Raw genomic sequence first — 25,067 nt, forward strand, 5'->3', positions numbered from 1 at the left:
ACTCCACAATGATACCAATACGACTTGCAATGTTGGGGCTGGAGGACCTGATAGCAATGCAAGTGCTACTACAACAACAACAACAACAACAGGCAGCACAGAGGAGATGCAGGAGGAGAAGGAGGGCAAGGCAGGGCCAGCAAGCCCCACCAGCACAGCCAGTGCCACCACGCAGGCAGCCCCCAATCCCACGCATCAGAGCCAGTCCATTCAACCTCACTGCTGAGCAGATCCACACCCTGTATCGTTTGGACGGGGACACCATCAACGCCATCGTAGACATGACACACAACGACATCGTCAGCATGATAGAAAGTCCAACCGCCATCCCACCCATACTGAGGGTAGTGTCTGTACTCCACTGTTATTTCACAACCATTATTCTCACGTACACTCATCCAAGTGCTTGATGCCCTCCTCAAGCACACAGACGACCACATCTCATTACCACAGACTGCCCAGGAGATTGCAAACACCAAAGTGGGTTTCCATGCACTAGCCGGCATACCTGGTTGCATTGGTGCCATCGACTGCAACCATGTGGAATTGGTGGTTCCACCTGCCATGGAGGTACCATACCACAACCGGAAACAATTCCACTCAATCAACGTGCAAATGGTCTGTGACTCCAAGATCATCACACATTGTTGTGCCCGATTCCCCGGATCAACCCATGATTCAATGGTCCTGAGGAACTCCACAATACCACGCTACATGGAGCGACATGCAGGCCCAAGATCCTGGCTACTCGGTGAGTCTAATGTCATGACCATGGAAATGTGAAGTGGGTAGGTGAACGACGTACCAATGCATACTCCACCTGGCTGAAAGGGGGGGGAATGATGCATACTCCACCTGGCTGAAAGGGGGGGGGGATGATGCATACTCCACCTGGCTGAAAGGGGCGGGAAATGATGCATACTCCACCTGGCTGTGAGTAGCAGAGAGAACGGAGACAGCTGATACCCTAAAGCAACCCAAACTACACCCAACACCAGTGAAGCCAATACCCAATGTATGCAGCCCTATCATGTGAATGAGGTTGTGTCCCAACCATGACACAACCATCTGTAATTGCATTCTACCAATTCAGACCACATTGTCAACAATGAAATGCACCTACATGCACGTCACCAAACACCATCAACCGAAAGGCCTGTCCCCCATAACTGCCCACGAAGGAGGCACATGACGGACAGAAACATCAACACACCATTACACAGACAGCAGGGCCCCCAAAATGTCCCTATCAACATCAGCATTGCTCACTGGGGTAATGATGAGGCCCACAGCAATGTTGCAATGATGTGCGCATTGACATCACAGGACACGTGCCAGGCCAACAAAACAAACGGTATGAACGGACACAGTGGATGGGCACTCACAATGCACTCCACCCCTCTGCATACATTGGGTGATGGCCTGCAAAACAGGCCATGAGAGCCATGAGCATATACTGGTTGCATTGTGTGAATCAATTAGTGCATTTAGAAGTTGTCCAAAGTAACAGTTGGATGCAAGCCATGGTGGCACATCATGTTCTTGATCAGACGTCATGACTGACACATACATTCTCGCCTACATACAGGTGATGCAGGCTATCCCCTGAAGAGGTGGCTCCTTACACCAGTCCGGAACCCGCAGAACCAGCACGAGGAGGACTTCAACCGTGCACATACACGTACCCGTGTGGTCATTGAGCAGACATTCGGCCTACTGAAGGCACGGTTCCGATGCCTCAGCAGGTCTGGTGGGGCACTCCTGTACCGCCATGAGAAGGTGGCAAAGATGGTCATGGCATGTGTCATGCTACACAATATGTGTGTCAGACGAAATGTGCCCCTGCCCCCTGACGCAGAACTGCAACCAACTGACGATGAGGATGAGAGGGTGCAGATGGGGCCGCACCTCATGGAGGAGGCGATGCACAGGAGGGGCGTGAAATGCCTCAAAATATCATCGACCAATGCTTCTAGCACACACGGATGGTGTGTATCACATGGAGACGGCAATTGGGGCACTGTGTGTCTCTGGGACATGCACACTGTGGACTGTACACCAATAAAGCACACATATGCAATGAAAATGTCCACACATTTCATTTCAGAAAAAGGAAAAAGTGTATTTTAATCATAAATTGTCATGACACACCCCCTCCCCTCTGCCCCCTCCCCCCTGCACACCTCAACACACCCCCTCCCCCCTCCTCTCTCCCCCTGCACACCCCAACACACCCCCTCCCCCCTCCACCCTCCCCCCTGCACACCCCAACACACCCCCTGTGAGTGTCTACAGATGCCTGTAACAGTGGCCACAGGCTATTACAAGCCCCCTCTCCCGGCCCCCGGGGCACCCCTGCCTGTGGAGCGCAGGTTCCGTCCTGAACGTCGGACGGAGCTGCTCTGGGCAGAACTGGCAGCGGAGGATGTCCCTGCCTGCTCCCGAACATGCATGTCCTGTAGGGTGTGGGAGAGCTCAGAGAACACACGGCGCACCCCGGCAAGTTCGCCACAAATGTCCCTTGACATGGACTGCATGGCATCCCTCAGGGTGTCAGTGTTCTGCGCAATTTGGGCCCTTAGGGTCTCCGTAGCCTGTTCGATGGCTGCCCTAGCCCCCACACATTCTGCAGCATGCTCGGTGAGTAGCGTTGAATGATGTCCTCAAGGGACTGTTGCCCCTGCTGGGCCATGCCCATTGCTAGTGGTGTGATGGAGGGGCTGCTCCCCTCCTGTGGACTTAGAACTGGGCATGGGGTAGATGGCCACTCCTCTTCCTCTGTGTGCCCCTGTGTGGGATCCTCATGGGGGCTGGCATGGGACGAACATGGGGAATGTGGAAGGTCAGTGGGGTGTCTGACGTCGTGCTCCTCAATGTCGGAGTCTGAGCATGCTGCAATGGCAGCTGATTCTCCAATGCTGCTGCTGGCCACAGAACCGGTGCCTTCTGTGGCAGGCAATGTTGGAACAGGTGGTGCTGCTGCTGCTGGCCTGCTGCCTACTGGGGTGCTTGCCGGTGGGCCGTCCTGTTTGCTGGCAGTGGATTGTGCTTGCTGTGGGGTCTGGCTCACTGCAGCTGAGGTTGAGGGTGCGTGTATGGTTGTCTTGGCCTTCTTGGCTCTTTTTGTCGCAGTGGTGTCCTCGTCCTCGGGGTGTGATTCTGAGCCTGTGGTGGAGCAAAGGAGGGAGAGCGTTATTGATGGGTCTGCGGACATTGGAATGACAATGATTGACATGATTTTGGTCAGTAGATGAGGCACATTTGAGGCAGGGGCATGCAGGTTGTCTCCTTTTTGTGTGGAATGAGGATGGAGGTATGTGGGTGCCGGCAGTTAGGGTGTGCATGCTACATGTATACAGGGTGGAGCTCGCATTTGGCTGTGGGCAGTGTCCAGCTAATGTGTTGCATTTACACTCTAGGGCAACATTGTGCTACACATGAATGGACTTCAGTGACTATGGCATGTCTTGATTTGAGGCACCTACCTTCATCGCCTGATGTCGGTACTCCTCTTTTCCATCCCTCCGACGCCTTCAATGCCTTCCATGCCAATCATGCTGGCCCATATTTCCTCCCACGGTTCTAGTTTCAGTGGGGATTCAGAACCTCCACCGGTAGCCAGGGCAAGGTTGCGGTTGGCAGAGATGATGCTTCTTACACGTAGCCTAAGGTCATCCCACCGCTTCCTGCACTGCTGTGGGGTGCGGGGTACGGTCCCCACCGCGCTGATGCACTCTGCCACCAGGGCCCATATGGCCTTCTTTTTGGCTATCGCCGGCCTGGTCATTTGCGGCAAAAAAACAACAGCTGCATTGTCTTGTAGGGTCTCCGCAAGCATGCTCAGTTCCTCCTGGGAGAATCTGTCCTGGCGCTGGCGGTCGCATGCCTTCTTGACAACTTTGGGCATTTATGGGTGGTTAAGTGGGTGGGTGATGGGTTGAGACAGGTGTCAGGGTTGGATATGGTGTTTTTGGGAAGGATGGCAATGGTTTGTGTTTTTAAAGATGGCCGCCGTGCTGTTTCCCGTTCCGCCGCGATGACGCTATTTCCGGTTCCGCTTTTTACGGTGACCGCTAATTGCGGCCACCGCTGATTACGGTGGCCGCTAATTACGGTGGCCGCTGAGATGGGTGGCGGTAGTGCACCTTGCGCGGCCTATGATGCCGGTAGGGGCCCTTTCCGCCATGGCGTTATTTACATTACCGCCATGGCGTAATGCTCGTGTGCGATGGGTCGGAATGTGGCGCTCTTTCCGCCATCGGTCCACGGCGTAAACGTTCATTACGCCATGGCGGTAATGTCGGGTACTTACCGCCAGGGTCGTAATGAGGCCCATTGTCTCCAATGCAGTCCCCATCCCCAAATGGAGTCTGTTTGATAGTCCCCTGAGCAGGTACCCGCCAATGAAGTATTATGTGAGTAGCTGCGTAAAAGGTCCATATCGCAAAACTGTGATGGTAAAAACATCCTTCCATGTGCAATGTCATACTTCCCTCCCTGAAGCAAGGCTGTGACCAAGCCCTAGCCTCTTGGGTACATGTGGGGGCCCATGCACCCAAAAGCCTATGCCTTGCCCACAACCACTACAAGGCAATGGAGGCATTCATGGAAACATGCAGCCACATACCATACCTGACAAATGTACCACAGCCACCAACACCCCTATCCACCACCTCAAAACAATGGGAACCCACAACATCCTACAGCCTCCGCCCATGCACTCAAGAGGCTAGTCCTTGGACACACCCATTAGAAGGCAATAGAGCCATGCATGGGAACATGTGGCCACATAGCTTTCCTGACTACAGGTACGTATGTGTATAGTAACATTCTCAAGCCTACTTCCAACCAGTGGCCAGACTGTTAGCCCCAAGGGCCCTAGCCATGCATACAATGCAGTAGGGCCTTTGCAGGCAAAACACAGCATAGTAAACTGACTGGAAATATCCTCATATTGGCCCTCATTACGACTCTGGCGGAATTCCAAAAACGAAGGCGGAAATGAAATACCGCCATCGAATACCGCTCGTTGCGATCATGACCCGTCACCGTAAAGTACGATGCCATTAGCGACACCGTAGTGAACGCCAACGCTAACTGCACCAAGCACGCGCGCCTTGCAAAACCGTAATTTCCGCCATGGCGCAACGGTACGCGAATTCTGACCCTAGTGGACATGTACTCAATGCCATCAAGCATGGCGGAAAGTACCTTTCCGCCATGGTGAGAATTACGGCATCGCGAACCAACCGTACATGGCCCTACTGAGTGCCTGTACTCCACTCCCTGCCCACATTGCACAAGTCCTCGTAGGCAAACGCGGCCAGTACAGTAGCACACAACTCCACTCAGAAGCCGGAACCCAATGCAGATCATCTCACAATACATCGCGCCACAAATCGGAATATGCAACATCACTAGTAAAGAATAAGGCCACACGGTCAATATCTGAACATAATTTTAATGCACATCCAAATCACCAAGCCCATACAGCTATTCGCAAACTAACTCCCAAATGATTTCCATCACTGTGGGCTGCATCCGCAATGAATGACCAGCTTCTACTTGTGTGACGCCCTGTTCCTTCATGGTACACAGGGCCTACATTTACGACCAAAAAGGCAACACGGAAGCGCCTAGAACCGCAGGGCAGTCCCATGAAGTAGGCACTAGTCCAGCTGAAAGGTACATATGTTGCTCCTAGCCACTAGTACTGCGTAAGGGCATGTGGCCCATTGGCGATCGTCCCATAAGATCGTAATGGTGCTCCACTGATTAACTCGAAGCTGCAGTTGTCGACTGAAAAAGCCATCTGCAGGAGTGGCGTACAGATGGCAGCGGCAAAAGGGGAGGAGATACCTGTCACCCAAAAGAAAAAAATAATAGCATGGGCATCCGAACTTCATATGAATTACATTCAACACACTAAATATACAACCATATGCATGCTAGCACACTCAAAAGGATTAATGTCACCAAAAAATCACTTGCGAATCATAACGACATAAATCGAGCTCAATACACTATTACTAACGAGTGTATGTGTGCATGCGTCTGTCAAAACAGAATCCATTAGATGTGATTAGTAACGTGCACAGACACAAGTGTTTGAAGGCGCGTCGAGACAGGGAGGGTTCAACAAGGGCAGACAGATGATGGACCCACTATGGCAGCTTTGCATCACATAGCGCAGGGGAAGGGGATAGATATCAAAAAGCCATGCACATGACAAACTCTCAATCAAATCATCTGTCCATGCATCCATTCATCATTCCCTCATCCCGGAATAGAAACGCCTGAATATTTACTCACATTACATTTGAAATTTCCATTGAGTCTGTGCGTAATGCAGTCTGCAAAATCCACTGTGCTCCTGCCCGGTTCACTAGTGTAGTGAAGTAACATGTATTTGGGGACGTCCTGCCTCATCGTCCACTACGCTATTGCGCATCCCATTCAATTCACATCAATCATTGCATTCTCGTCATGGGCCCTGTCCCAAGGACATTCAACAATAGAACGTTACATTTCCAGTCAGACCTGTGGGCGTCTCCTCGCCGCTAGTTGAAAAGCAAAAGCGCTGTCCTTCGAATTCCTCATTTGCAACATCATGTCGAAAAGGCATCTGTGAACGCTTGGATTCACAAATACATCTATGTAGTGCGGCTGTGTGTGAAAATGGCAACTGGCTTCAATCACTAATGGGACTCCCCGCCCGTCGGTGAACGTCGGTACAGTGCTGCATGAGGGTCCACCGTTGATCGAGTACTACATTCCACTGACCCTTCACAAGTTTGTCCGCGACTGCAAAAATAGTATGTGAAACAATGGGACCATAGCAGAATCAACATATTAACCAATATTTCACTGCCATCGGGATCATATACATGATTGTAATTGCAAGATGCCATGCGTCAAATAGCAGCGTTGTGTGCGGGACGTGCTCGCCCAAAAGTAATTGCAGCTGGCACAGGTGGAATGAATCACCACAGGTGGAGGCTATACAGCCTGAAAACACATAAATTGCACACCCAAACCCCTCCCACAACCACACCCACTCCCAAATGCTACCGACAGGACTAGCAATGTTGGGCCTGGGGGACCTGATAGCACTGCAAGTACTCCAACTTCAAGAAGAAGACGAACACCAACGACTGCAACAACCGGCCGCACAGAGGAGACGCAGGAGGAGGAGGAGGAGGAGGGCAAGGCAGGGGCAGCAAATCCCACCAGCACAGCCACTACCACCACGCAGGCAGCCCGCAATCCCACGCCTCCGTGCCAATCCGTTCAACCTCACTGCTGAGCAGATCCACACCCTCTACCGTTTGGACCGGGACACCATAACCGCCATTGTCGACATGACACAGGCTGACCTTGTCAGCATGATAGATAGCCCAACCGCCATCCCACCCCTACTGAAGGTGGTGTCTGTACTCCACTTCCTGGCCACAGGCACCTACCAGCACACAGTCGGACAGTTGCATGGCATTTCACAGCCACTATTGTCACGGACACTATTCCAAGTGCTTGATGCCCTCCTGAAGCACGCAGACGACTACATCTGTTTACCATGCTCGGAGCAGGAGCTCACAAACGCAAAAGTGGGATTCCATGCACTTGGCGGCATACCGGGTTGCATTGGTGCCATCGACTGCACCCATGTGGAATCGATTGTCCCACATGCCATGAAGGTCCAGTACCGCAACCGGAAACAATATCATTCTATCAATGTACAAATGGTGTGTGACTCCAACAGGATCTTTACACATTGTTGTGCCCGATTTCCAGGATCAACCCATGATTCTATGGTCTTGAGGAACTCTACAATACCACGCTACATGGAGCGACACACAGGGCACCGATCCTGGCTACTCGGTGAGTCTCATTTAATGCATGTGAATGTGGGGTAGGTGATGCGTCAATGACGTGGCAGGAAGGGGGGGGATGCGTACGTAGCACTGTTATTCCACAAACATCCTTCTTTGTCCACATACAGGTGATGCCGGGTATCCACTGAAGAGATGGCTCCTTACACCAATCCGGAACCCACAGACCCAGCCTGAGGAGGACTACAACCAGGCCCACTCACGTACCCGTGTAGTCATAGAACAGGCATTGGGCCTACTGAAGGCTCGTTTCTGCTGCCTCAGCAGGTCTGGTGGGGCACTCCTGTACCGCCATGAGAAGGTTGCAAAGATGGTCATGGCATGTGTAATGCTACACAACATGTGCGTACGTAGAAATGTGGCCATGCCCCCTGACGCAGAACTGCAAGCACCTGAAGATGGTCATGATGAGGGTGGGGATGTGGCAGCACCTCAAGGAGTCCGCGAGGCACAGGAGGCCCGTGAGATTCGTCAGAATATCATAGATGCATGCTTCTAGTACTCACGCCTGGTGGCTGTTACATGGACACGGGACTTGTGGCACTGTGTGTGTCGGGAACATGCACAATGTGGCCTGTACGCCAAGAAAGGCCTCGTACACAAAGATCAATGTCCACACATCTCATTGGATTAATGTGTATATATGTATTGCAAATGTGAAATGGTATTACACACCCAATCGACCCGCCACCCGGTAGAACCCTACACACCCCTCCACCCTCCTACCTCCCCCCAGAACACCAGTGTCCAGAGATGCTCATTGTCATTGGTCAGACGCTATTGCAAGCCCCCTCTCCGGGTATCAGGGGCACCCCTGCCTGTGGAGCGCAGGTTCCTCCCAGATCTGCGTTGGGGGCTGCCCTGGACGGAACTTGCAACGGATGATGTCTCTGCCTGCTCACGTCCATGCATGTCCCTAAGGGTTTGTGAGAGCTCAGTGAGCACACGGCGCACAGCGGCAAGTTCAACACATACATCTTTGGACGTCGCATGCAGTTCCCCCCTCAGGCTCTCGGTGCTTCTCTCCATTTGTCCCCTCAGGCTCTCGGTGCTTCTCTCCATTTGTCCCCTCAGGCTCTCGGTGCTTCCCTCAATTTGTGCCTTTAGTGTCTCTGTACTTCGCTCCATTTCTGCCCTAAGTGTCTCAGTAGATGTTTCAATGGCTGCCTTAGAACCCCCACATTCATCAGCATGCTCCTTGAGGAGCGTGGCCAGTTGCTGCTGTTGCACTATCATCTGCTCGAGGGACTGTTGCCTCTGCTGGGCCATGCCCATTTCCGGTGGTGTCACAGAGGGGCTGATCACCTCATGTTGCCATGCCACAGGCCTTGTGGGGGTTGGCCAGTCGTCGTCTTGTGGGTGCCCCTGCGTGGTGTCCTCATGGTGTACGGGATGAAACATACAGGGGGATTGGGACAGGTCATGGATGGATCCTACATCTACAGCACCGTTTTCTGTGTCGGAGCATGCTGGCATGAAAGCAGTGTCACCTATGGTGCTGCTGCCACCAGAAGCAGTGCCTTCTGTGGCATCCATTGGGGGGACCTGTGGTGGTGCTGTTGTGGACATGCTGGCTGCTGGGGTGCCTGTTGATGTCCCCTCCAGTGTGCTGCCACTCGATTCGTGCTGCTGACGTGTCTTGATCCGTGCAGCTGAGGTCGAGGGTCTTTGGCCGTTGGTCTTGGCCCTCTTTGCAGGTGTGCTGGTAGGGGTGTCCTGAAGCTCGTCGTTTGATTCGGACCCTGTGGTGGAGTAAAGGAGGGCAAGCGTTATTTATGGGTCTGTTGTAATTGGAATGGCAATGTATCACATGCATTGGGGTGGTACCTGAGGGTGATTTGGGTCAGGACCTTGGGGGAGGTCTCATTTTCGTGTGGATTGAGGGTGCAGTTATTTTGCAGCCTGCAGTTAGGGTGTGCATGCTGCACATGCAGAGGGTGTTTTTAGGATTTTTACTTATTTATGTATTTAATCTGACTTTTACAGGGCGCTATCATGGCAATGTATGTGGACGTTCTCCTGGACATGTGTTTCTATTGCACTATGGGGACACATGGTGCTTCACATGATTGGACTTTGTGGATTTAGCGTTGTTTAATTTGGCCCACCTACCTGATTCTTCGGATGTCTGCACTCCTTTCTCCATCCCTCAGACTCCCTCTATGCTCTCCATTCCAATGTGGAGGCACAGATTTCTTCCCAGGGGGTCAACTTGATGGGTGAATCAGATCCTCCCCCGGTAGCTGTGGCAATGTTGCGGTTGGCTGAAAGTATGCTCCGGACGCGTATCCGCAAGTCGTCCCATCGCTTCCTGCATTGCTGTGGGTTGCGGGGTGCGGTCCCCACCGCACTTACCCACTGTGCCACCAGGGCCCATATGTCCTTCTTGTTCGCAAGTGCCGTCCTGGTCATTTGCGTCGAGAAGACGACGGCAGCGTTCTCCTGGAGGGTCTCTGTGAGCACGGTGAGTTCCTCATGGGAGAAGTGGACCTGCCGCTTGCGATCGCACGCTTTTTTAGCAACTTTTCCCATTTTTCTTTTTTATTATGGGGTGGCTAACGGGTTGGGATGTGTCTCAGGGTCGGTTTTTTATGGTTGTGTTGGGATTCTGATTTTATAGGTGTACGGCGTCCTGTTTCCCGTTCCGGCCCCATGTTTTTACTTCCGTTTCCGTATATTTATGGTGACCGTAATTTGCGCAGACCGCTCATTACGGTGACCGCTAAAATGGGTGGCGGAATTGCACCTAGGGCGCCGTACAACGGCGGTATGGGCCGTTTTGGGGTCATTTCCGCCATCGCGGACTTTGCACTTCCGCCATGGCGTGGTGCTCGTGCCCGATGGGTCGGAATTGGCCGCACTTTGCTCCATCGTGCAATGGCGGAAACGCTATTTACGCTATGGCGGTCATGTCAGTTACTTTCCGCCAGGGTCGTAATGAGGCCCATTGTCTCCAATGCACTCCCCATCCCCAACGGAGTCTACCTGCACTCACCAAAGAATGGTAGTCGCCTGTGCAGCTACCCGCCAATGAAGTATATGCGAGTAGCTGCGTGAATGGTCCATATCGCAAAACTGTGATGGTAAAAAATACTTCCATGTGGCAATTTTCTACTGCCCTCACTGAAGCAAGGCAGTAGCCAAGCCCTAGCCTCTTGGGTACATGCAGAGGCTTACTGCCTCGGCCCATGCACCCAAAAGCCTAGGCCTTGCCCACAGCCACTACAAGGCAATGGAGGCATGCATGGGAACATGGCGCCACATACGATGCTTGACAAACGTACCAGATCCACCGACAACCCTACCCGCCGCCACAACACAATGAGAAACCACAACATCCTACGGCCTCCGCCCATGCACCCAAGAGGCTAGACCTTTGACACACCCACCAGAAGGCAATAGAGCCATGCATGGGAACATGTGGCCACGTAGCTTTCCTGACTACAGCTACATATGGGTATAGTAACAGACCCAAACAAGGCAACATTCTCAAACCTACTTCCAACCAGTGGCCAGACTGTTAGCTCCAAGAGCCCTAGCCATGCACACAAGGCAGTAGGGGCTTTGCAGGCACAACACAACATAGTACACCGACTGGAAATATCCCCACATTGTTTCCAATGCACTCCCCATCCCCAATGGAGTCTGCCTGCACTCACCAAAGAATGGAGAAGAAAGGAAATAGATGAGGCACGGGAAGCATCTATCAAAGAGGAGAAGGTTGGCCTGAGGGCCTTGGACCAAGACGGTACCATTCAGGTAAACATTAATGATGACCTTAGAGGAGTGGAAGAGGGCCAGGAGGGCCTCCCACTGGGTGCCAGCATTAATGGGAGAAAAAGAGAAAGGATAAAGCACAGAGACCATATGAAGAGTCCATAGGTCTGGCGAGGGAATGACAAAAATGATGTCGGTGAAGGTTTGCCTGGAGGAGGCACTGGTATAGGTGTCAGCGATAGGGAGGTCTGGGTTGGAGAACAGGATGTCCTTTTTAAACTTCTTCCTACCAGAATTAGTGAGGAGAGCAGAATAGTCGATAGAGAAGAAGTTAGAAAAGATAGGAAAAACAGAGAGCACCATAGAGTTTGTAGGGAAGGAGAAATACAGGCAGTGTAAGCAAAACAGGGAGGAAAAAACAACAGCAATGAAGAGTGATGACCTAAGTAGGCAAGATACAGCAGAAAACAGGAGAGTATGGCAAACAGTGAACAGGGCAGTCCAGGCAGAAACAGAGGGCACGTGGGAGCAGGGGGGAGTGGGTGGGATGCGTGGAAGTGCACGTAACACGTGGACGTGGTCATGGAACGCAAAGAAGTTGAGAGATATGCAGTAAGGGAGTTGCAAGGAACCACGCAGTCAAGGATTGCCAGGGACCTTGAAGGCAAGCGTGAAGAAGTTCCGAGGACACGCGAAAGGGAGTTGTGAGGAACCACACAATCGAGGATTGTGAGGGGACCACACGGGATAGGGCACAAGGCAAGCATGGGCGTGTGGTCAGGCGATCTTGAGAAGATGCGAGGGCACACAATCAGGGAGTTCTGAGGAACCACACAATCAAGGATTGCGAGGAACCACGCAGACTGGAAGTGAGGCAAGCGCAGAGCACACGGTCAGGGTCACGATGAGGAAGCAAGGACGCATGAACAGGGCGTGGCGAGGACACACATTCAGTGGGGAGCGAGGAGCCACACAATCAAGGACTGCGAGTGAAAGGCGGGCTACTGCATGCGCACAGAGGCAACAGTCGGTGCAAGGGAGGAGTGTAGGAGGCCACGCAGGAGGGGGGGAGATATCGCACACAAAGTGAGGGTGGAGGATGCGGGAGGAGGGGAAGGAAGTGTAGAGCAGTCAAGAAAATTCCCAACTTCTTTCCTAACAGCCGCAGACAGGAGGGTGAAATGTCCGCACTCACAGGCTACTCCGCAGACACCTTAGTGGCCAAACACATGCGTCGCTCAACACCATGGCCTTGTCCTGTAGCGTTGATGTAACAAACGTGTTACGTGGAAAGTCGGGCAGTATCTCCTGTGAACCTGCATCACTCAACACTGCGGCTTTGTCCTGCGAGGGCTTTGCCACAGAGGGGGGTGAACCTCGGATTTTATAGTCTCTGAAGTGTGGACGTAACAAATGTGTTACATGGAAAGTCGTGCAGCATCTGCTGTGAACCTGCGTCGCTCAACACCGTGGCCTTGTCCTGGGAGGGCTTTGCTGCAGAGGGTCCTGAAACTCAGATTTTATAGGCTCTGTAGCGTGCACGTTACAAACATTTTACGGTGAAAGTCGGTCAGCGTCTTCTGCGAATCTGCATCGCTCAACACTTCGGCCTTGTCCTCTGTTGACTTTGCCGCAGAGAGTCCCAAACCTTGGATTTTATAGGCTCGGTAGCGTGGACGTAACAAATGTGTTACATGGAAAGTCGGGCATCATCTCTTGCAAACCTGCGTAGCTCAACATTGCGGCCTTGTCCTGCAAGGGCTTTGCCGCAGAAGGTCCCAAACCTTGGATTTTATAGGTTCAGTAGCGTGGACGTAACAAATATGTTCCTTGGAAATTCGTGCTGCGTCTCCTGTGAACCTGCGTCACTCAACACTGCAGCCTTGTCCTGCGAGGGCTTTGCCGCAGAGGGTCCTGAACCTCAGATTTTATATGGATGGAAAGAATTGTATGCAGAAGCTGAAAGAGTCGATGTGCGTGGTGAGAAAGGGATAGTGTGAGTTCAGAAAAATATCGGTTTTACCTGAAAGCAAATATGGATCATGGAAGGCATGCATTGAGGATAGAGCAGGACGATAAGCTGGACGTTCCAAAACGAAGCACCAACAACACACAAGGAAGCTTACAAGCTCCATCCTGAAAACAGAAACAAAAATAGAAATGTATACATTTTAAAGGAAAACATGAGGAATACAACTCAGTGGCATGTGATACACTTTGCCTAATACCTAGATGGACATTGGTACTGGCAACAACAGATAACAAGCATTGGCAATGCCAATAGTGTGGGCTTTTGTGTAGGCCTGGGAAACGCACATCCATAATGGTATTAACTGGCCATTGATGGTAGCAGATGCAAAATGGTGCACGTACATCTGCATATAATAGCAGTGCTTGGCACATGCCTAATAGTCGTGTACAATCCAAGACTGTTGGTTTTCCCACTGCTTGTTTTTTACAGGACTTCACTGAAAGACATGCAGAGTGCTTATACATCGAGTGGCTGAAGGCAGACCTGGTTAAGACATTGTTTTCACCAGTAGCGGTTTTGCAACATCAATTAAGCCATTAACTCTCAGAAGACTGCTTTGGAAAACACTGGAAGCACCTCAGATGCAAAGTTTGATGGTAAGGCTTGAGTAACGGGAGCTCAAAGAAATCCCATGAGGAGGTGTTTTGGGTGGGGAAGGTCAGAAACTGGGTGGGAATGGCCATGAAGATTAGCATGGCCATGGGCAGTCAATAGGTGGGCAAATAACCAAACAATACCTACAAGCTTTGTGTCCCTCCTCATATCCCATTCCTCCCTATCTGTACTCTAATACAATATTTTCGGCTTAAAGTTATTGCAAGCAACACCTAATAGCCCAAAATAAAAATGGGATACGAAGCATTAAAGGAGAATTAATAAATTAAAACATACAGTCTTACAATCTTGGCAAATAGGAGTTTTGAGGCCAACCAATACCTGATTGCTTCAAATAAAATCACAAGCCCTTAAGAATTGATGGTATAGGTTCAGTCAAACACGTGTTGACTCAGCTGTCCTTTTAATAGTTAGTTGACTGTGACAAGAGTTACGAAAGACTCACACGTTATGGACGTTTGTTTGTAACAATACAAATCATAAATTCCATGTTGTCTAAAATAAATAATGAGTTTACTGTCTGGCATCTCGAAAATCTTTTTACTAATTGCAGGAATTTATTTCTCATATACGTTCATGTTTTTATTCTGATTTCGATTAATATTAACAGCAATATTGAGTGATTAAGCACAATTTAATGAACTAGCGCATAATAGCTGTAGGTTTTGGTACATTTTTAATGTAGCTACAAAAGTGAGAGGTTGATTGATTCCCTAAGGAAGATTTGCAACTTTTTCATAAAAAAAGTATTGTTTAAATGTAATGCCACATTACGAAAGTGTACTTACATTTTAAGCCCACCATATCTCTAAAAATACTTGTCCGGTTTTTCTTCTTATGCCAAAGTAGACTGACCTAAATGGAAAACGGAACTAACTCAATAACGCCAGTCCCTCTGAAAGCCTGGCAGAGGCTCCCATGTGACAGACCCTGCAGCGCCTGGCTAGCAGGGGGAACCTACAGATTTCTCAGTAAGCCAGTGCACCTCAAAATAGTATTTGCTTTCTTGAAGCTTTAAGCAGCCCCCGACCCCTACCCCTCACCCTCATCATGTCAGGCCCGGCTCCAGCAGGTGGGCAGCCCCTCAAGACCGACCCCCTAGCCCCTCTTAGAACAGAGCCCTTGAGAGTGGTGTTAAACCCCACTGTAAGGGGGTTGGAGGAAGGCATCAACTTCAGTGAGATTAGCACCCTGAAGGTTTGCACTGCAATAGGCCTGGCCAGTTTTTGTTTGCTTGGCCTGGGCAGTAATGTATGCCCCACATCCATGAAAGTACAAATGACCAGGGAGACGGAGGACTATTTACAGCTCTAAGTGAGGTAGCACGATTGCTCAAGCAGGCTGCCTGCCTACAACTATCAAGAGCCTGTGTTGCTTTTATTCTTTAAGTGCACTGTTCATCTTGCATACACTCCCAACATCTCAGTTACAAGGTAGCTATTTTCTCACATCTAAAATCACTAGTTGATTTCTGTAATTTAATATTTGTGTGTGGGCATCTAACAGTTATTCTCATCATGCTTAATAACAAAGTTAACTGTATCTAACAATAAATGACAAGTGATGTTGCTTGCACACAGGGGAAAGTGTAGTAAAATCAAAAAGTGATAGATGCAAGGATTTGCATTAAACACTAGCACTGTCATTGCTCTGGGAAGGCTTCATGCCATAAGTCTTTAGTATGTCTTTGCCATTACAAAAGAGAACAAACCATCAGCAAATGAGCCTTGGTTCTGCCACCAAAGGTGCAGCTCAACCTCTAGTGCTAGGCCATCTTCCTTCTGAACTGGAACACAAGCCACATCAGACATTTTTAAGCCTTGTGGTCTAGTAGTTTGGGAAGGGCTGTTTGCATTAGTGGCAGGGTAAAGGCTAATTTACAAACAATGGCCTGAAAGGATCTCAAAAGCAATGCCGGTGGTTATGATTGATTCAGAGACTTATATGCACATTTTCTTTTGTTTGGGCTTTTAGGTGTAAGCAAGAGCATGTGCACTGGAACACAGATGGGAAAGAGATGGGATGTGCGTTGGGACATTCCCACCAACTAGGGTGGCATTCCCACCAACTACCTGCCCCTGCCTGATGAAACATAACCAACTGGGAATTCTTTGAGAAAGATGAATCACAAAGTACCACCAATGTGGGTGCTGTCTAGCGTCTGCCTGTGTTATATCTATGCATTCTTTTGAGTGTTTAGTGACCTAAATGCCAGTGTATTTGAGTTCCTAATGTAATAGAAATCTCCTAAAAATGTGTTTCTGTAGCCTGTTCATTTATAAGCAATATCTGTGTCATGCATCTGTTCCTTGCACGGGGGTCCTGTCTATAACAAGCATTGCATTCTGGCAGTGCACGCATAAAGGCAAGTGTGCAGGATTTCCACAGCGCACACAGGACTGCGCACAGGACTTTTTATTCATAGCTTACCCACAAGCAGGTACATCACGAGTGCAGGACTTCAACAACGTGTGCAGAGTGGACACTTCAGCAACTGCACAGATAAAGTGTTTCTTCACAACGTGCGAGGAGCACCACAGCCGGTCTGGGCCTCCATACCTAGTGAAGTAACTAGGTAAGCAGATAACTAGTCAAGTTCAGCAGCATTAGTCAAAGGTGAGCCTCACCCCAGCACTGCTACCAACCAACCAGTCCGCCTGGGGGAAAGTTGCGAGGTGGGGGGTCAGAAGGGGATTCAGTACTTACCTGCTCCTCTTGTTTATACACTATAGATACCACTATCAGAGGGGCCTGAAGCACAACCACTATCTACCCGTCACTCCCCACTTACCTGTTCGCTGGGCATATATGCCTCGCAGCCTACCTGTGGGTTGAGAGTGGATTGGGCACAGGAACGGCACTAGAAGCCACGCAGAGGGGAATCCAGACCAGGCACTCCTGCAGGGCACCAGAGGTAAGCGTTTTTGAACGCTAAGCCCACGTTAACGCCCTGGCTGAGTGTTATGGCATCAGAAGTAGACCAATTAGCCGCATTGTTAGGTGAACTGCTCCGAGACTAATGCATTGAGAAAGGTGCTAGTGGGAAACAGAGAGTGAACAGAGGAGCTAGCAAAGCGCCTCACCAGAACACAAACTGGACAGACCCCCTTACCAGAAGCAGCTGAAAGTGCTGCCGCTGCATTGCTACAAATACACGTGACCACTCCAGATACTGTCCCTTTAGCCCTGCCAGAGAGATACATGGGGGACCCCCAAAAGTATGCCGTCATCATGAACCAGTCCATTTTCTCTGTTGCCCCGGGGGGCGTTCCCGACAGACCAAATCAAGATGGCCTTTGTCCTGTCCTATCTAGGGGGCAGCATGCAGCCAGCAGGTCAATGCCAGTGGTCAACCGGGATGACCCTATCCTGTACAATGTTGCCGGTTTCCAGCAGGAAATGGATACGCTTTTTGCTCGTTGTACCCAGGGGCATGCACTGTATGGGGAGTTGTTGGCCCTTCGACAGGGGTCCCAGGACCTGTTGGTGTATATTATTGCATTCAATCGGCTGGTGGCTGACACCAATTGGCCCGAGGACAAGAGAACCACTCTGTTCTACTTGGCCCTTCGCAATGAGTTAAAGGACGTTCTAGCACAGGTTGTGAACCCACCTGAACGCTGTACAGACTATATAGACCTGGTTGTTCATTTGGACCACCACCTACAGGAAAGGAGGTCTGATCAGTCACGTTTCGAGAACCGACCTTTATATGTACGAGCCTGGGAAACATCCCCAAACGCAGACAATACACCTGAGCCCATGCAGTTGGGGAGCATAATAGGTCCATTAACCAAAGAAGAAAGGGAGCGACGTTGGAAGAGCTTTGTTTGTATTGCGGCAAGGCAGGGCATTTCTTGAAGGATTTCCCAAATAAGACACCCCGAAAACCACTGGGAGCCATTGAAGTTTTACATGGCAGAACCACCGGAGTCGTCGGAAAACTGCATTGCTCGACAAGAATAGAGATCGGCTTGTTGGGAAAGGAAAGGACGTCAACCGTCTCGCACCTTACAACACCACTAATCCTACTATGCCCCGAACAGCCTCAACAGATGCAAGCATTGGAAGTGTACATTGCCTGTGGAGCAGTAGGAAACTACATGGATATCACGGTGGCCCTGCGGATATGTGTACCCATTCAGAGACGAGACAAGTCAGAGAACATAGTGTCTGTGATGGGACTCAAATGTCATCTGGGCAGTGACCCAATGTACTGGGAGAGTTGTATTGCTGTGCCATGACAGCCATCAGGAACACATCATCTTTGACGTGATCAACGCACCCCAGTTCCAATTGGTATTAGGAATGCTCTGGTTGGAATGCCAATACCCGGCCATAGACAGGCAAACCCATTCATTGACTTTCCACGCCGAGTGTGCTCGAACCTGTTACCCAGTTGCATCTACCAACGCTGCCAACATCCAAGGACCAGGGACCGGACCACCCGGGGTGGTGATTGGTATCATGGGAAAACTGCCTCCGGAATACAACGCTTATGAAGATGTCTTTCACAAGGAGCAAGCTAACACTTTGGCATCCTACAGGCCCTATGATTGCTAAATCGACCTGTGCCAGGAGCGCAACTTCCATGCAGTCACAGATATGCCATTACTGAGAAGGAGAACCAACATCTACGTGGCTACTTAGACCAGTACCTAGCTAATGGGTTCATGCGACCATCTAAGTCACCTGTCTCCTCTGCCCTTTTCTTCATCCCCAAGAAGGAGGGGGACCTCAGAACCTGCATAGGTTACCGAGGACTCAACAAAATGACCATAAAAAAATAATATCCTTTGCACCTAATTCCTGTACCATTGGATCAAGAAAAGGGAGCAAGGATCTACACGAAGTTTCACCTCAGAGGAGCCTACAATCTGGTTTGCGTGAAGGCCGGGGACGAGTTGACGCAATACTACAATGGCCTTTGTCCACCTCAATCAAGACAGTCCAGAGCTTCCTGGGGTTCGTGAACTTTTACAGGCGGTTTATCGCAGATTTCTCTGAGATTGTTCACCCCATAACCTCCTTACTTCGGAAAACCGGTACGTTTAAGTGGACCACAGAAGGTGAGCAGGCTTTCCTACAACTAAAACATTTGTGTACTACTGCCCCAGTACTCAGACATCCGAACCCAGAGCTCCCATCTCCGGTTTAGACAGATGCCTCCAACGTGGCTATGGGGACGGCATTATCCCAGCGAGATCCTGACTCCAATCATTTACACCCATTAGCATTCTGGTCCCGAAAAATCAAACCAGCAGAGCTCAATTATGCTGTGACTGAAAAAGAACTACTTGCCATTAAGGCTGCTTTTAAGGAGTGGCAGCACCATCTCCTGGGTGCACGTCACACAGTCACAATACTCACAGACCATCGTAATTTGCAATTCCTGTGCACCGCCAGTGCGCAATCTCCACACCTCCTACGGTGGGCTCAGTTCTTTTCAGAGTATGATTTTGCAGTCACTTATCACCCTGGGGTAAAGAATGGAAAAGCGGATGCACTGTCACGGATATGATTTGCATATGCAAATCATACACCCATACCTATCATACCAGAAGAAAAACTATTGGGTATTACGAGACTAGGCTTGCCGTCATTGGACAAGATACAAGATGAGATCAGAAAGCTCCTGAACCCAGCACAAGTACAAGCCTGGGTCTCACAGGGAACAGAACGGATGGAAGTAAATGACCTCCCATATTACCAGAATCATCTATATCTACCACATCCTATGATGCATAACCAGGTTATGAGAACTTATCATGATGCACTCACAGCAGGACATCCAGTAATAGCAAAGACAATAGCAAAGCTTCAACATCATTTTTGGTGGCCTACATGGCAGAAAGATGTTAAGGGGTATGTAAAGACATGTGATATTTGCGCCAGAGACAAGACACCAAGATCCAAACCACAGGGATTGCTTCAACCCTTGTCAATTCCACCGGCCCTGTGGCATACTATCTGTCTTGACTAAAATGGCACACGTCATTGCTTTAAAGGGATTACCGAATGTAGGGGTTTTGGCACAGACTTTCTTAGCCAACATCGTAAGACTGCATGACTTCCCCTCGGTGGTAATATCTGATCGGGGAAGTCAACTTATTTCCAAGTTCTGGATGAATTGTTGTGCCAGGGCCCAGATTGAAGTCTGTTTGTCTACCAGTCATCACCCATATACAGATTGCCAAACCGAAAGAACAATTCAGACTCTTAAACAATACCTCAGAAGTTTGCTTACCCAGACAGACCTGAAATAGATGGAACTACTATAGGCTGCTGAATACACCTACAACAACACAGTCCACAGTTCTATAAGTGTCTCACCCTTCTTCTTTTAATATGAGAGGGATCCACACACCTCAGCCCTTGACCCACCAGTACACTTAGACATGCCTGCTGTTAACACCTTACAATCTAACATTAAGGAAACCCTAAGAAAGGCTACCCAAAATCTTCTGGAAGCAAAAAGAGCTCACAAACATTTTGCAGACAAGAAATGATCTAAAGAGCCACAGTACCAAGTAGGTGACAAGGTGTGGCTAGCTACAAAACACATCCAGCTGAAGGCACCTAAGAAATTTCACCCAAGATATATTGGCCCATATCCCATCCATGGAGTTGTTGTTATCCCCTACATTCCGCCTTCACCCAGTCTTTCATGTCTTGTTATTGAAACCTGTGCACCTGGGTACCCGGAATTCCAGAAAGACGAACCCCTCCAGTAGAAGTACACGGCGAAGAGGCTGAGTACGAGGTCAGGGGCATCCTAGATTCCAAACTAATATAGAAAAAAACTCTACTATTTAGTGGACAGGAAGGGGTATGGCGTGCTAGACCAGACCTGGGAACCAGCTGACCATATACATGTGTCACGTCTATTGGCCCCATATCATCGTGATCATCTAGAATGCCCAGGGCTGGGTGTAGCCCTACTAGGGGGGAATTTGGGGGGGAGTTCTGTCATGATCCCTGGCAGGGTCTCTAAACCCCAGACATGTAGGACAGGCAAAGCCTGGACAATTAGGGTAGCTGGCTGGCGCAGGAACAGGCTGCTGCCTGTCGATTCAACTGTGTACCACATCCAAGATGGCCCCCGGAGCAGGTTGCCAGATGGGAACCAAAATGGCCCCCAATTATCCTGCACTGCAAAATCATTGGTGGTCTAGTCATGCTGGGTGCAGCCCAGGGCTATATAAGCCCCGCCCTGGGTCACACCCAGCGCTTAGCGTTTTCTCCGGCTGGAGTTTGACAGCGTAATGCTTGCTGTCCGCTGTTGTTGAACTCCACGTGCTTGAGGCTGCCTCTGTGACTCGTTTTATGGCCCGCTCCTGTCAGAACTCCTGAGCTGCGTCCGCCCACCCCAAGGAACAAGAAGAAACCAACCACAGTAAGCTCCGGTTCGCTGCAGCCTTCCAGCATCATCCCTCCTGCTTACGTGCTTTCGGAGGTCAGCAGTCTCCATCCGACCTTGCAACAGCTTATCTCTAGCCTGGGGGAGCATCATACAGAGCGGCATCAGTCTGGCATCAGCCCTAGGAGAAAAAGAGGGATATTAGCATTGTACGCATGAACGAACTTGCGCACTGACATACTGCGCATTTGCCTTGCATTCTGGCAGTGCACTCATAAAGGCAAGTGTGCAGGACTTCTTCAGTTCTCGCATAAAGACACGTGTGCAGGACTTTCACAGCACACGCAGGACTCCTTGTTTATACCTTGCCCAGAAGCAGGTACATCATGCGTGCAGGACTTCAACAACATGTGCAGAGGGGGCACTTAAGCAACTGCACAGATAGAGCGTTTCTTCACAGCCGGTCTGGGCCTCCATACCTAGTGAAGTAACTAGGCAAACAGACAACCAGTATAGTTCAGCGCCTTCCAGCATTAGTGAAAGATGAGCCTCACCCCAGCACTGCTACCAACCAGCCAGTCCTCCTGGGGGAAAGTCGGGAGGTGAAGGGTCAGTAGGGGATTCAGTACTTACCTACTCCTCTTGTTTATCCACTATGGATATCACTATTAGAAGGGCCTGAAGCACAACCACTACTTACACATCACTCCCCACTTACCTGTTTGCTGGGCATATATGCCTCACAGCCTACCGGCACGACACTAGAAGCCACACAGAGGGGAATCTGGACCAGGCACTCCTGCAGAGCACCAGAGGTAAGCGTTACAGCATCTTGGGAGCAGATTTTTTACAACAGGAAGTGATTTAAGATGGAAAAAGGTAACTTACGAATTCTGTTGCACTTTTTTCTTAAAGTTATATAAGATTTCAATAAGCTATTTAAGTGTGATTGTTGGGTGATTAGAAATTATGGGGTACAGAACAAGCTGTGTGAAACAATGACCTTGATATGCATTTCATTTCACTTTGTGTCTGTATGAGATTTTTTGTAAGTTTTCATTAACTTACATGTTGGAACCTGAAGGCTTTCATTCGGGATGGGGAAAATAAAGTTACACTCATAGGGTTTTTTTTTTCAAGTCAGGCAGAGTGGAAACAGTAATGCTAAAATGTTTACTTGCACTTTTCATGTGGTGCAGGATTTTGTATGATTTGGCAGGTGAAGTTGTAGAGGAGAGCTAACTTAACACATTTGCCTGCTCTTACAGGTTCCCCTGCCAAATCCGACTGGTTTTCCACCAGCACATATTTTTATGCTGGTGGAAAAACAATGGATTGCAAGGAAAACTGCCTGATTTATACACCTGGTAAAAGCAGGTATTTACCAAAGGAATCCATGGCTGTCACAACAATTAATTGTGGGAGGGGTTCAGACTTTTCCAGAAATGTAATGGAAAAATGAAGTCCAAAGGCGATTTTGACTGTGGTTTACTATTTACTTTTCCAGTACTTGGTGGAAACTATATAAATTGCATGGAGAGGCCCTTTTGAAACCATGTACAAACAGGAGTAATCCCGACCCTCTGGCCTCAAACCCTGAAGCCTCAGGATGCTAGAGAGAACCAGTTACATGTAGCCCAGAGGCTGGGTGGCAAACATAATGATACACAATGTAATTACATTACATGCAATATCAAGTTATGTCAGTTACAGCAATATCAGGTGTTAGACTTTAAGCATGTTGATCAATCAGCCAAGTTTTTAGGGCTTTCCCTAAAGACCAGTAAGATTCCTCAGCTCTTAGGGCATGAAGTAGGGAATTCCATTGCTTGGCCGCAATGATTGTGAAACTAATCCCACCTGCTTTGGCACGCTTGTACTTTGGTTGAACCAATCTGTGAGTGTAGGGGGTTCTGGTTGGCCTGTCAGCGTGAGTTTTGTTAATTTCTTTAACCAGATGCGGAATTAAAAACAAAATGACCCCCTTTCTCTTTTTCACCAACACGTTTCTACATTGATGTACACATTGTGAGGTTGATTTATCATGTCACTTGTGCATTTTTAAAGAAATCTGTATACAATTGAATATTATTTATGTTTTTAAAACCAAACGTCAACACATATGTGTACCAACTTGAGCAGGAAAGGTGCGTGGTCAAGCACCTAAATGAAGTTATGCCCAGATTCTGGCTTTAACACTTAACCAAAGTGTATGATTATGGGTAAATCATTCAATTTCAGTGTGCCGTACCTGCCAAAATGTGGTGCCGCTAGATTGCAGTACAATCTATTCCAAAAAAGCCTCACTCATGGTTTAATAGATGGACAGTGCAGGCGTCAGGGGCTGTCAAGGAGACACACACATCTTTCTTGGAAAAAATATAAGGCTGCATTTATTGAACAATATTGTAACATTCAACAGAAACTCAAAGCATATCATATCATATCATAAACATGTCAACCAAGAAGACATCATGGACAATTGCATATTATAAACATTATGTACAAGACAACCACATCTAGGCCCCCTCCTCCCTGCCAGGCCACACATGGAGTTATACCAGGAGGCCAGAAACCCCTCGACTTGCACCATCTGCCTCCTGAACCCACACACCGTGCTCTGGCTCTCTCTCCTGCATGTTAGCTCTCCGTTACACCTTCACCTCAATTAAAATGTGTTGCAAAAATTTCTATGAAATAAGATGTCCTATTCCTTGCTTCAATATTCTGGAGAGGTTTCCTTGTTTCACAGGAAGATGGCAGGACCACAAGCACCTCCTCCATGGCCTGCTGGGAGTAGCCACAGTGTTCAGGGAGGCATTGGTGAGTGAACACCATCTGAGATTGAATAAGTACTGAGGGCTTTGTTGTTCAGCTGTCACAGAGGAGGAGAAGGTATCATTCTCAATTCTCTGAGCTAGGGCAAAAGAAGGCATGGTGGGGATAGATGGGAGTAGCGGTAGTTGGAAATGGTGGCTAGGGTATGTGAGAAATCAGGAATGAAAGTCTTGGTTAAAGGCTTTTATGAACACAAAAAAAGTTTGGGAAAAGGCCTTTATGACCATGCTATAAGAGGAATGTCCCTACCCAAAACCAAAACTAAGGATCTGTCTGTGTCAGGATGTCAACATCAAAACTGTCCTTGTGTCCAAACGTTCTATCCTGACCCTCACACTACAAATAACAACTATAAGGTGATAAGGAGACATGTCTTTAACCTGGTGATTGTAAAAAGGGTTCATAAAGGAAAGAAAGAACAGCTCCAACATAAACATTCTCAAAGGTAAAATAACCTTGGTTCCAGAGGGTGATACCCTGCCCCTGGATTCTTCCTCAATGCCAATGATTCTTGGTCTAACAGTTCTTTGTGTCTTTCTTGCCCCAGGGCAATCCTGTTACTTACAAAGCTACTTAGCCTTGTAGTTCCTTCTTTCAAAAGTTCCTCCTTGTTTAG

This window comes from Ambystoma mexicanum, chromosome 7q (genome assembly GCF_040938575.1).
Source record: "Ambystoma mexicanum isolate Mex_15411 chromosome 7q, UKY_AmexF1_1, whole genome shotgun sequence".
Lineage (NCBI taxonomy): Eukaryota > Metazoa > Chordata > Amphibia > Caudata > Ambystomatidae > Ambystoma > Ambystoma mexicanum.